The sequence below is a fragment of the Sitophilus oryzae genome, unplaced genomic scaffold (assembly GCF_002938485.1).
Source record: "Sitophilus oryzae breed Bouriz unplaced genomic scaffold, Soryzae_2.0 scaffold_1716_pilon_pilon, whole genome shotgun sequence".
In the NCBI taxonomy this organism is placed as follows: domain Eukaryota; kingdom Metazoa; phylum Arthropoda; class Insecta; order Coleoptera; family Curculionidae; genus Sitophilus; species Sitophilus oryzae.
In genome coordinates this window covers 2,503,683-2,517,076 of record NW_022146409.1, presented here as the reverse complement: position 1 = coordinate 2,517,076, position 13,394 = coordinate 2,503,683, and the positions used below count along the sequence as shown (strand labels likewise).

The following is a 13,394-nucleotide window of genomic DNA, read 5'->3' as shown; positions in this document are numbered from 1 at the left end:
AAGGATTAAGACAACTTTAGCTAATAGGAATTCTTTGTCATCGGCTTCATTCATAAAGCGTTCTATTTCCAGTTTTGTAAATACTTTTGATTTCTCTGCCTGATATCCGGAAGCTTTTCTTTTTAAAAATGCAATAAGGTTTGTGAATTTGCTAATATCTACGTTTCTGTTCAGGTAAATCATGGTGCGGAGCATCGAATCCACAGAGTTGAAGGCTTTAAGATAGTGGATAACTTCAGGAAATAGGCTACAATACCTTTTCTGTGAAATTCTCAACATGTTTTTCTTTGACCCAGGTTTCAAAGTTGTTGTAGGCGGTCTCGTATAAGTTTTTCGGCTTGTCGGGCACTAACGTGGATAGCGCAGTTTCAGCAGCTTGTTGAATATCCAAAGACTCGTCATTATCACTCATTTTTTCACAAAACTTTGTAGGAAATACGGCGACGTTTGAACCTGACAGAACTTTGTCATGAAACAATGATTAAACAATGCATTAGAAACCGATTACCAGAACATTTTAAAAAATGTTTAAATATAAATAATAATAATAGCATGAAAATCTCAAATTATCCGCTTTCACAAAAAATCTTGTATGAAATTCGTTGCAAAAATAGTGTTTTATGCACTCGACGCATTGTCCAACTCGACTTCATTTCGCAACTTGTTACATAAATAGTTAATTTTGGAAATATATTTTTGTCTGGAAACGTTCTATCCTTTCTGGACGTATTTCCGTAATTAGTGTTAACTTTTGACAAGTTTTATATCAATTTATAGTAAATGGCTTCTACTATGTCAAAATTATCATCGATTTTTATTTTCCAGCCGTCTTTGACACCGTTTTTTTCTATCGTACGGTATATAATTTGCATCACTATTACCGTTGATTGAAGAAATAAGAAGATGCGTAACCTTATTGGCGATCAACCTTATTGACATTTCATCAAACGTATTACAGATATTACACGTTTTAATATGGCAACACTGTTGCTTTCAGTTCCACACCTTCTTAGGTATGCCTTCGCTTGGCGAATTAGAGAAAATGAGTTTCATGCGTTGGCCGCAGAACGAGTAGTGGCTCTACCGTAAAGCACTTGAGACCGTAATAGTCTAAGAGGCAGCGCCGAAAAAAATCTCTGAATTTACCAAAGCCAGTTTTTAGACGGTTGATTACACAGTAGTTATGTACATACTTATACCGCGGAAGCGAAGATTAAAACAGGGACATCTGGGACGTCGTCAAAGTTGTCTAAGACTGAAAATCGTTATACATTATTATACACTTGCGTGCATAGAAATCGGCCCAAGGCAAAATTTTAAAGTTAACTATATATTTTTTAGAATCTATTTGTCACATTAAGAAAAAATACATGCTGTTTGAAAGACAATTTCATATTCTTTGAAAATAGTTTAGAGATATTAATTTGTATTTTGGTTTCTTTGAATTAAAATTATTAAATTAATGCATGAAACAAATTATCGTTTTTTATTACTAAGAGGTGTATGTTATTATTTATTTATTTATTTATGGACAATTAACTAAACTAAATTTTCAATAATGGGTATGACCCCCTCTTGCTCTAACAACATCTCTCATACGATTTGGCATAGATTCGATCAAATTTGATATTTTTTCTTGCGTGATGTTAAGCCACTCTTCCTCTACTGCAACAATGAACTTTGGGGAAGTTGGGGCTCTTCGTCTAGTACGAATTCTTCGTTTTAGCTCATCCCATAAATGTTCTATCGGGTTTAAGTCTGGACTGCATGCTGGCCATTCCATAACCCGAAATCCGACTTCTGAAATGTAATCATATACGATTCTTGATGTGTGTGCCTTCGCATTGTCATGCATAAAAGTGAATTCGTTTCCAATGTAGTCGACGTAAGGTACCACATGAACTGCTAAAATCTCCTCAATATACCTAGCACCAGTTAAAGCTCCTCTCCCGCGCCGACGCGACTGTCGCCCCAATGGATGAAAACTGGGTCGCTTCGCGAAGTCATAGAAATTACATCCCAGATCATGCAGGAACCACCTCCATAAGCAATCCGCTCCTCAATGCAGCATTCTGCGAATCGCTCACCTGGCCTCCGGTACATTTTTCTTCTTTGGTCGCTACCATAGAGGCATATCCTGGTCTCATCTGAGAATAAAACATATTCCCATTGTTCTAGTGTCGAATTCAGTTGTTCCAATGCAAAACGCAGGCGTGCTTGACGATGAGCTGGGGTAAGTTTTGGACCAATTGCGGGTGTTTTGGGGGTCATGTTACTTTCCTTCAATCTTCGTCTTACTGTCCACTGACTACGATAGTCACTCCTCGTGTTTCACGGAGCTGTTGTTGCACCTGAATAGCATTAAGACGCCGATTTCTTAACATTGTTGACACAATAAAGCGGTCATCACGATCCGTTGTATATCTCTTTCTACCAGTTCCAGGTCGACTACGAAAGGATCGAGTCTCCTCATATCGTTCACACACTCTTCGAACCGCTCCGCGTGTCATATGTAGTTGCCGAGCTACAGCTCTCTGTTTAAGTCCATTTACGATTAAAGCGATTACTTGGGCGGCTTTTTCCGGTGATGTATGCATTAAATTGAAACACTAATCAAACAATGAAACACAACTAATCAAAGAACAAAAGAACAATGTGAAAATTTCGATTACAAAGGTAGTAATTGCAATATTTGACAAGTTTGTTATTCTTATTGTCACCACAACACAAATACCTTTTATTTGTTTACCCATTGGTACGCATATAAACGATAAGTACTCTGAATAAATTTATGCTCATATTAAAGCATGTTAAATTGTCTTTGAAACAGCTCATATTTTTTACTCGCCATGATAAATAGATTATAAAAGACAGAGTTAAAACCAAAAGTTCACAGTGGGCCGATTTCTATGCACGTAAGTTTATATTATACATAAATAACGGCAATGTTAGTCAGTCAGCTGAATAGCGGAACAGTGCTGGTCAGTCGTCCGCAATATACGTAAAAAAATAATATATTGATTTTTGAATATTGATTAATATTTATTAATATTTGATTTGGGGTTATAATTTTATTGACGGACATCGATCAATGTTAAAATTAAAATTATTAATATTATATAAATTATATAATTAATTTTTTTACCTATATTGGGGACGACTGACCAGCACTGTTCCGCTGACTGACTAACATTGCCGTTATTTATATATAATATATAATAATGTATAACGATTTTCAACCTTAGTAAATTCATTGCGTAAGTTATCTTCACAACTTTAACCACGTCCCAGAGGTCCCTGTTCTAATCTTAGCTTGACTGACCGCGGTATATGTATGTACATAACAACTGTAATCAACTGTCTAAGAACTGGCTTTGGTAAATTCAGAGACCTTTTTCTTTGCTGGCTCTCCGTCTATAAGGGGAAATCAAATCAGCCTCGTCACGAATTTGCTCATTAGGCTGCGTATCTTCCTAATTCCCTTAATCAACGTTATTACTTTCATAGAAATTATCGTATCGTTTGCAAAGCAGTCACAATAAATGCGTTGCCTGATAAAGCAATAAGCACCTAGAAACGAATTCGCAAATTTGAATCATATTGCTTTTTGTTCGTTCGGCAGCAAACTTATATTGCAATCGTCGTGAAATTTAAAGTGGGATTCAGATCAGCGTTTGAATTGAACTATATATGAACGTTGGAAATATGGTACAACATTCATGTATGTGTACAACCTACGCTGCAAAATTCGTATTTGAATTTACGAATATAGAGTAAAAACTCAAAGCGCGGTGGTATATAAAAGATGCAGATATTTTTAAATCTGAATATGGAGTAAAAATATAAATCGCGCATACGCGATTTAAAGCCACCTTTATTTTAGTGTTCTTTATTAAAATATAACTATAGAAAATAATATAAATGTGAATGTGATAAATTTTATATTGGTGAAACATTTAGACCCTTAAATATTCGAATTAAAGAACATAAAGATTATTTAAGAGCGACTTTCACAAATCTAAGATTTGTCAGCATTCATGGGACACAGGGCACAGAATAGATTTTAACAATGAAAAATTATAATGAAAGAAGGCGATAGCCTATAAAAGAAAAATAAAAGAGGCTTTTTCAATACAATCTAATAAAAATAAATATATTGGTCATGCATCTGTAGATGTTAGTAATGTATGGCAATTGTTTTAATATGGCATACCGTATGGCAACATATTAATTGCGTCTCAAAAGTGGCTCACCCCCTATAACTTTTTTATTTTTTCAAATAAAAAAAACGAGATTTCGTATGTTAGTATATGGCATAAATTAGAATTGATTGACGTGTTCAATTGTTTTTAATCACTTCCTGTTTCACCGGAAATTACTACAACTTTTGATTTTTAAATGACACCCTCGGTATTTATTTACTTTATTTGATAGAATATGAATGTGTAGAATATGAATATATATATATATATATATATATATATATATATATATATATATATATATATATATATATATATATATATATATATATATATATATATATATATATATATATATATATATATATATATATATATATATATATATATATATATATATATATATATATATATATATATATATATATATATATATATATATATATATATATATATATATATATATATATATATATATATATATATATATATATATATATATATATATATATATATATATATATATATATTATTTTTACATTAAACCTATGGATGGCCTTTTTCTTTGGTCCTAGTCAACAGACCTACAAAATAATGTTTATGGTTTATGTAATGTCACTGTCTTTGAAAAATCATATTATTGCCTGTTAGGCAGATTATTAATATATGGTTTTGGATTAAAATATATGTTTTTAAGTTCAAAAGTTGATCTATACCATGATCAACTAAAGCAGCAAGTCAATTCTGAGGCCCTATACACTCAATGGTAATTTTATAGAACTACAAATTTAGTTTCGTCCGCATCGCCAGACATTAGAGAGTTTTTAGGTCGTCTATTTGGTAAATGACGTAAAACGCTAAACGTTATACTGATCATGCGCAGATGGTGAAAAATAACCGACAACATTTGTTGGCCAGGTACTGTCATTTTAGATTTTGAGCCGTTTATTTAACACGTCATCTGTCAAACGTTAACGTTAAATTTTGTAAATGTCAAGATGTCAAGTGTCAACCATCAACTTGGACACTACATCTTGGCGTTGCCAATTTTTGTCACTCAAATATGTTGGTTATATTATTTTGATGGACAAAAGAAGACTACAAAAAAGTATATATTTAGGAACTATTTTACGTATTATTTTTTACCCTTTTGTAGCAGTTTTCTTTTCTTTCTTCTTTGATTATAATCCAAATAAGTATTACACTTGGCAACCGTGCTAAAATGTATCCCGTAATAGCGTACCGTTTATTTGAACCTAAATAGCGGCAAACGCTATCCACTAATAGGGTAATCCCTTATTTTTGTATCAATGCGCATGCTCTAAATAACGGATAACGTATAAAGCTGATCGAATAAGGGGCTTAAAAAGTCTCTATTAAAGCAAAAGACGTTAAAGTACAGGTTTCTAACTTATATATAAAGATGACATGACATTCTCTATATTGAGTACCGTCCATGGTCTAGTTGACAAAATGTTGGTGATCTGTCAAGTTATTTTTAAATCATTAATAAAATAATTATTAATTCAGATATTCTTGATTTGTCGGAAAGTTCGGTCACAGATTAGGTATCCTATAAGTATACAAATAAAAATCTTGTCCTTAATTCGTGGTACGAAAATTGTTTTTTATGAGCATGAGCAAACGAGAAAAATATCCTGTGCGCAAAAATAAACTCCCGTTTAAAGAGCGTACTTTAACCAATTTAAGATTTGCACATTTTAATTTTCGATCTATAGCAACGGGTTTTGATTTGTTTTGTGAGCAATTGTTGGATGATTCTTTCGAAATAATAGGTCTTTGAGAGACATGGCTAACTTCTAATATACCCAGTAGTAATAGCTTCAACATCCTACACTATAAACTTATTAGAAAAGATAGAGAATCAAGAAGAGGTGGAGTTGCATTCTACATTAAGGATAATATAAAATTTAAAATTTTAACACATGCGGCAGTACAAAGCGGCCTGGAGAGTATCTGGGTGTCGATCTCTTTGTCAGGTAAGAGAATGTGTTTGGGAGCGTTATACAGGCCTCCTGATGTGAATGTTATAGCAGCACTGGATGACTTAGAGAATATAATTTTTACTTATGTTTCAGAATTTGATTATATCGTGTTTGGTGGCAATCAAAATTTAAACATTTCTAACACCACTGACTCTTATAGTGTAAGGTTTGGTTCATTTTTGGAGAAACTTGGACTAAGCCAGATAATCGGGTCAGCCACTCGGCCTTCCACCGGGACTTTATTAGATGTTATCGTTAAAATAATACTGATATTGTGACTAGTTCATACGTTATTGATATGATTGATATGTCGGATCACTCTATGGTTGTGGCTGAACTGAAAATCAGTTATTCTAAAGAGGAACCTCGTTTCATAACTTATCGTGACTTTTCTAAACTTAACTATGATTTGTTTAAACGGGATATGTTAGCGATTGATTGGAATTGTCTAAAATATATGAGTGATGTTAATGATATGCTAATGTTCTGGAATGTTCAGCTTTTAGAGTTGTTTAATATTTATGCCCCTTTGAAAACAATTAGAATTACGAAACAAGCAGCTCCGTGGCTTACTGATAACTTAAAATTAATGATTAAACTTAAAAAGAAGGCATATCAAAAATTTAAAACTAAAAAGACAGATAACTCTTACATCGAATATAAAAATCTTAGAAATTTTGTTAATGCATCCATAAAATCTGAAAAAAGGCATATCTTACTTACAAGTTCAAGACAGATCGTGGCAACTTTTGGAAAACATTAAAAAATTTGAAGTTTACGTCGGGAGTGAATACAGTTAGTGAGGGAAATCCAAACGAATTTATGAATTTTTTTATTAATTCTGTTCCACAATGTAATACAATGTATAATAGTGTCAATTCTGACTATATCAACATTCGTAAAGATATACAACAACAATTTAATTTTAAGGAAATATCAATTGAAACTTTTGATAATACGTTCCGTAAAATTAAATCAAATGCTAATGGACCCGATTTCATAAACTTAAAAATGTTATCCTTGGTTTTTCCTCATTTAAGCACTCACATGACCTACATAATAAATTACTGTCTTAAAAACGGAGTATATCCAGCAGTTTGGAGAGATGCAGATATTATTCCAATACCTAAGATCAGCAATCCGCATGAACTGAATCACTTTCGCCCAATAAGCCTGCTTCCGACAATATCAAAAGTTACTGAAAAAATTATTTATGAACAAATGATAACGTATATTGAAAACACTAAAATTTTACCTAGTACGCAGTCGGGTTTTAGAGCTGGATATAGTACTACTACAGCCTTGCTGCAAGTCACTGATGATATTTACAAAGTTTGCGATGATGGATTAAATACGTGTCTTATAATGCTCGACTTCAGCAAGGCATTTGACACTTTACATCATAATATATTACTTCAAAAACTTCATTATTTTGGGTTTAGTGACGATGTGGTATCATTTTTTAATAGTTACTTAAAAGATAGACGTTAGAGGGTTAGAATTGGTGATGAGGTTTCTTGCTGGGTGAATGTTGATCAGGGAGTGCTACAAGAAAGCATTCTTGGACCTATTTTATTTTCTATATATACAGCTGATTTCCATGTAAATTGAATTACTGTAGATCCCATCAATATGCGGATGACACCCAATTATATTACACTTTTTCAAAAGACGCCGCAACAGTGGCTTGCACACAGATTAACGAAGATCTTAATAATATTTATCAAATATCTAACATACATAATTTACAATTAAACGAGACTAAAACTAAGATTCTATTGTTTGGTAAGGATAGGTTAGAGTTGAAGAACGGGAATGACTTTGTGATCCAGTTAAATAATATTAATCTTGAGTTTACTGACAATTGTAAAAATCTTGGCATATATTTAGATACAGATTTGCAGTACTCTAGACATATTTCTTCATTGGTTCAGAATAGTGTAGGGAAACTAAAAATGCTTTATTTGAATAAAGATATTCTGGATCCTAATATCAAAAAGCAGCTATGCGAATCACTGATTTTAGCCAGGCTATTCTACTGTGATGATCCTACTGTGTGACCTCTATTGGTCCACATTAACATCTCATAATAAATATACCCTACAGAAAATCCAAAACTCTTATCTTAGATTTATTCACAATTTGCGTAAATTTGATCACATAACTGGTGCCTTTAAAAACACAAAATGGTTGAATCTTGAACAGCGCTATAAGTATCATTTATCGTGTTTAGTTTATAGAATTAATATGTCTAAAAAACCAGAATATTTGTACGCTAAGTTAATACCACGTTCGGATATTCATGTCTTAAACACTCGTTACAGGGGTCTGTATGATACTCCCAGGCACAAAACTGCACAATATGAAAAGTGTCATACAACGCCATACAACGCCATAAATATCTATAATGACCTGCCTACAGATATAAAGAAGGCTGAATGCCTATATTGCGTTAAGAAGCGAGTCAAAGCCTTTCTAGGGAAAACTTTTTAGAGAAAACTTCTTAATTTCTGTAAAAAAAGTTAGTTAGGATTCCTTTTAATGTAATTTTAATATGATTTTTGTAAAAAACCTGTTGATTTTCTAATTGTGATATTATCTTGAACTTTTCTTTTTGTTAAACTTTTTTCATCATTATTGTTATAATTTTTGTTGGTTGCATGGAAGAGCAGCACTTATGCTGAATGTCGCCAACTTATTTATTTATTCAAATATATTTTTTGCACAATCTAATTTATATAAATCAATCAAGACACTTTTTTTTCACGATTAACTCGGTAGGTTTGGTTTCTTGACCAGAACTGCTCTAGTTCAGGGTCTTCTAAATATTAAGCACTTTTCGAACAATTCTCACTGTTCCCAATATGGCTGCTTTTAAGCACTCGTTGGTAAGCTTTGGGTTTAATTTCAATAATTCCGTGTTCCTTGTAAAATCTTTATGAATAAGTCCATTGGCAGAGATTACAAAAGGTAAAACAATGGCTTTATTGAGCTGGTATACTCTTTTTAATCCATATGCAAGATCTTGATACTTCTGTATTTTTTCTGTTGCAGTTTTTTGAAGATTCTGGTCTAATGGTACGGCAATATCAATTATGAAGCATTCTTTCTTGTATTTGTTTATCCAGAGTATATCGGGTTTATTATGTAATACTGTTTTATCTGTTAAAATAAGTGTATCCCAATATAGTTTATGGCTGCTATTTTCCATTACAGGTTCTAGGGTGTAATTGAAATACTTCGTCTGCACAGACTGTAAACCAAAAATTAGTGACAGTTCTAAATGGATTATTTTTGCTATGTTATTATGCCTTTCTGTATAACTAGTTTGTGCTAACGTGGGACAACCTGAACTTATGTGTTGTATGGATTCTGAAAATTGGTTACACATTCTACATCTGTCCGTTATGTTTTCTTTCAGAATAAACTTCCTGTGTGATCTTGTAGCTATCACCTGATCCTGAATAGCGCATATAAACCCTTCAGTTTCGCCGGTAAGTGGAATTTCCGTTAGGTATTTTACTGATTTACTTTTGTCTACACAATCTGCATCCAATTCAGTAAAGTATTTTCCGTGTAGCGCCTTGGTTCTTATTGCCCGATGTAAAGTGGTTTCTTTGTTGTTAAAATATTTTTGTCAACTGCTTATTTGTTTTCTGCAAATATCCTCTAGGTTTGAAAGTCCCCTGCCCCCATTTGTTCGAGGTAAGTATAATCTTGCAGTGGATGCAATAGGATGATGCATTCGGTTCTTCGTTAATATTTTACGAGTAGCTCTATCCATTTCCTTCAATTCGGTATCGCTCCACTTCAGCACACCGTATGTGCAGGTAATTAAAGGTACTGCCCAGCTATTAATTGCTATAATTTTTTCTTTTCCAGGTAAGTATGTTCGGACAACTGTTTTCACACGTTTTAAATATTTTTCTTTAGTAATATCTCTCATTGTCCTGTCTTTAATTTGGCCGGTCTGCAACATGCCTAGATATTTGTAAGCTGGTTCTTTGAGAGTGTTGATTTCTATTTCGTTCATTAGCTTTATATTCAGTGTGTCTTTGAATTTCCCTTTTTTGTAATGAGCTGCAGCACATTTGTTCAGTCCAAATTCCATTTTGATTTTCTCGCTAAATCTACTGACTAATTCAAGCATGCTTTGTAACTGATGTTCGTTACTAGCGTATAGTTTTAGGTCGTCCATGTACATCAAGTGTGACATTCGGTAGTTCGTTTGGCTATTAATTTTATATCCATATGTACTGTTCTTAAGCATAATATTGAGTGGGTTCATCGCTAGACAAAACCATATTGGGCTTAGGCTGTCCCCCTGGTATATACAGTATAATAAAAAGAAAATACACTTTATTATTATTATTATTATTAACTGGACTGGTCACAAGGCCGGTCAGGCACTGTGCACAATTTTAGATGCCATAAGTGGGCGTGCTATGTGGGCAAACTAGTAACCCAACTATTGCGCGAAAATTGGTACCACGAAAAACAATGCTTTTGACGATAAGTTTATAATCTGTATAATCTGTGGTTCGGTGATTTCAGTTCAATCATCATTTTCGGTGTTAGATACTAAACTTTTCTATTAAAGTCATTTTGACATTTTAGAAATGATAAATTTATGAACCAAATAAAAAAATTGTTTAATCATAAATAAGTAAGTACATAGTTGGTAATATATAGTATTTTTCGTAACAGTTAATTAGTTATTCGTTAAACAAAAAAAAATGCGCTATTTGCTCTATTGTTGGTGTTTCAAATGTATGTAGTCATAATTTTAATTTTGTTTTGACTATGACACTTCTAATGATCTAATAAAACATAAATTGTAGTAAAAAAGTCTAAATTTATTATTTTATATTTTACAAAAATTAATTTTGCGCTTGAATAACGTCACCGCTTTAGTTAGCGTTAATAAGTAACGGAACGTAAAATTATGTTATGCCAAAACTCTCCATTAGTTTCTTCCGGATCACCAGGTGGCCCTAAATGACGGACCCATTTGTTTTATATCAGTCTCCAATCTATCTCTAGTAAATGGCATTGGTCTACGCCGATACTTCAGATCTTATAACCATATCTACTAGAGTAAGCGTCAATAAACAGTAATAATAAGACTTTTCAATGACAGAGACATTACAAAAACAAAAAACACTAATTTATAAGTGTACTGATGAGGGCCCAAAATCAATGCTAAAATTGCTGTAAATCGTTACTGTCTTATTTAAAAGCGAATATCTCCAATAAAAATAAAGCTATTGAGATGAATCAAAAAACAAACTATCGAGGAAAAAAGTACCTAGATGATAAAATAAATTTTAAAATCCTTGCTTAGTTAACATATTTCACAGGATGTTTCAAACTTTCACCAAAAATTCAACATTTTGTTTCCCGCGTATAATTGACAAATATAAAGGAAACTTTCATTTTTAATTTAGAAAGAGATACTAAAAAGTCGAATAATATAGCTACGAATTGCTTTAAAAACCATCAAAATCGACCCACTAGAACAAAATACATTTAAATTTTAAGGTGCTCGTTTTTCGTGCCGGTCGGTGGGTGTAGTTGGAAATTGAAATTTAATTTTTTAATTTATTTCTCTAATGGAATCCAGAGACATGCAATAAATTGGTTTTATTTTTTCTCAAAAACAGTACTAGATATTCATATGATACAGGAGAAAAAGTTATTTTCAGTTGCTTTATTTTCACAATTATTTTAGATAAGATGTCCTCTGGGACTCCATTTTACTTAATATTTAATTATTAAATTTAATTATGCGTAAATTAGGGCTTAAAAATTTAAGGAAAATCATCTAGAGTGTATTTAAGATAATTACCAAAAACATATTTTAAATTAGGGGAGAGTGTTGTACCTTGGGACGCATGTACCTTGAGACAAAAGCACTACTAGCACCATCTCTTGCGGAGCAACGGAAATATTCAAATTTAGTATGAATTGTGTGAAGATAGTTATCCTTCTTAATTGCTTTGACGATCTAAGACAGTGCACGTGCTGGAGACAATTTAATTTTTAATTTCAGTACATAAAACTAATTTTTGTTCATTAAAGTCTGTGTGTGCTACGGCTTCACGTGGGAGTTTTGTGAAAATCTAATTATGTAGGTATATAATTCAGTTTCTTTCTATATATTTTGTACATACACAAATTTAAATTTCCTAACCTAAAAAGAAATTAGCAACAAAAATCGGTTGAGGCGTAAAACATGTACCTTGGGACAGAAGTTTGCACGTACCTTAGGACTGTCCCAAGGTACATGCATATACATTTCTATGAAATCAGTTTCAGAAATACTTACTTACTACCTTTTTTATCAAGAAAAAAGTAACTATTGTTGTTTCAGCAAAATGCCACGAAGTAAAACCGGAAAGAAAAGAGATCCTGTTGATGCTGCTAATCTTCAACTCGCTGCTAATCGGGTCTTGCATAATAATCTATGTATAAGAGATGCAGCAGCGAAATATCCCGGGGTTACCAAATCAACTTTAGCCCGCCATTTAAAGGCACACCGTGAATCTGGCAAGCCAGCTTTCGAATATACGGCTACAAATGCAGTAAAGCACATATTTACATCGGAAGAAGAGAAGCAGCTAGAGACATATTTGTTGTTTTCATCTCGACTCCATTATGGTCTTAATAAACAAGAAATTCGTTTATTAGCTTATCAGTACGCCGTTAAAAATAACAAGAAAATTCCCAATAAGTGGAAAGAAGAACATAAGGCAGGCAGGGAATGGCTTCGATGGTTTTTAAGACGGCATAGAAATTTATCATTAAGAAAAGCAGAGGCAACAAGTTTGTCACGTTCCACCAGCTCTAATAAAGCCAACGTTAATGTTTCTTTCTCAAAACTCAAAGACAGTCTAGAAAAGTACAAATTTCCACCCAGCAACATATATAATGTGGATGAGACTGGTAATACCACAGTTCATGTTCCACCACGTATTGTAGCTCCAAGAGGGGCTAATCAAGTAGGCTGCATGACTTCAGGAGAACGTGGAATTAATATCACCATGATTGCTGGTATTAGTGCTATAGGTAACCACGTACCTCCGATGTTAATTTTCCCGCGAGTTCACTTTAAATAACATATGTTGAATGGGGCACCCCCAGGTACGGTTGGAGCTGCCAATCCTTCAGGTTGGTCCAACGAAAA

General features: G+C 32.9%; 1 protein-coding gene across 8 annotated transcripts in view; it reads right to left on the bottom strand.

The window, feature by feature from the left end:
* The window catches only part of LOC115881339 (spermine oxidase-like), a 102,897-nt gene that overhangs the window by 8,793 nt on the left and 80,710 nt on the right, over positions 1-13,394 (bottom strand). The gene's annotated exons all lie outside the window — the stretch shown is intronic.